This window comes from Triticum aestivum, chromosome 5B, assembly GCF_018294505.1.
Source record: "Triticum aestivum cultivar Chinese Spring chromosome 5B, IWGSC CS RefSeq v2.1, whole genome shotgun sequence".
In the NCBI taxonomy this organism is placed as follows: Eukaryota; Viridiplantae; Streptophyta; class Magnoliopsida; order Poales; family Poaceae; genus Triticum; species Triticum aestivum.
In genome coordinates this window covers 682,202,800-682,204,322 of record NC_057807.1, presented here as the reverse complement: position 1 = coordinate 682,204,322, position 1,523 = coordinate 682,202,800, and positions in this window count along the sequence as shown.

Sequence of the window (1,523 nt, the reverse complement as noted above, 5' to 3'; positions counted from 1 at the left end):
AAATATGAATCACCCCCCCCCCTTCCACCCACGGCATGCCTGGCGGGTTGTGGATGTGCCAACTCACTCCTAAAAGTGTTGTCACGTGCTTGGCATGCCGAACCTCGCCTAGCTAGGCAGGTCTATCCACGGGCCAGACACAAGCCATTTAGCCTCATGGTAGGCTAGGGCGGTGACATGACGACCACGCGTGTTACTGGTTCGGCCTGCGATATCCGGCCAGATTCGCCTTATCTCTGTCTACGCTCTTCTCTCAAAAGAAAAACAAAAAATAGTAATCTTCGTCTCGGCCCACCCCTCCACTGACCCGCATCTGCGGCCCAGCCGTGCGCCGTTCGTTGCGAAGGCCCAGCATGGCGCGAGTCATATGAATATTATGTCTCGCTTACAGCGAGACCGGCATCCATCTCGCCTGAAGCTTTTCTCACGCGCCCATTGATAACCCACAAGTGTAGGGAATCGCAACAACTTTCGAGGGTAAAGTATTCAACCCAAATTTATTGATTCGACACAAGGGGAGCCAAAGAATATTCTTGAGTATTAGCAGTTGAGTTGTCAATTCAACCACACCTGGATAACTTAGTATCTGCAGTAAGGTATTCAGTAGCAAAGTAGTATGATAGTAATGGTAACGGTAGCAACAGTAAAGATAAATGTTTTGGGGTTTTTGTAATAGTTGTAATAGTAGCAACGGAAAAGTAAATAAGCGGAGAACAATATATGAAAAGCTCGTAGGCAATGGATCAGTGATGGATAATTATGTCGGATGGAATTACTCACGCACGGCGGTGAGCATCATGAAATTGGTGATGGGGGATGGTTGATGATGACGACGACGACGAATTCCCCTCTATGGAGCCCCGAACGGACTCCAGATCAGCCCCCCGAGAGAGATTAGGGCTTTTGGCGGCAGCTCCGTGTCGTAAAACGCGATGAAACTTTCTCCCTGATTTTTTTCTCTGCGAGACGGAAGATATAGAGTTGAAGTTGAGATCGGTGGAGGTCCAGGGGGCCCACGAGATAGGGGGGGCGCCCTACAGGGGGGGCTGTCTCGTGGACAGGCCCTGGGCCCCCTGGTGTATTTCTTTCGCCCAGAAATTCTTATTAATTCCAAAAGGTGCCTCCGTGGATTTGCAGGTCATTCCGAGAACTTTTCTTTTCTACACATAAAAACAACATCATGGCAGTTCTGCTGAAAACAGCGTCAGTCTGGGTTAGTTTCATTCAAATCATGCAAGTTAGAGTCCAAAACAAGGGCAAAAGTGTTTGGAAAAGTAGATACGTTGGAGACGTATCACCCATGTCTATGGGCAGGCCCAACAGCGTGTTACTCGCTTGTTTGTTCGACGGTCTATCCCCCCCCCCCCAATATAATTTCTCTTTTTTGTGTTTTCTTATTTCTTGTCTAGTTTTCTTTGGTTTTCTCTTTTTCCATAGTTATACTTTGTTTTTTCTTTCGTTTTTCTTTGGTTTCTTTCATGGTTTCCTTCGGTTTTTCCTTTCTTTCTCATTTTCCTTCTTTT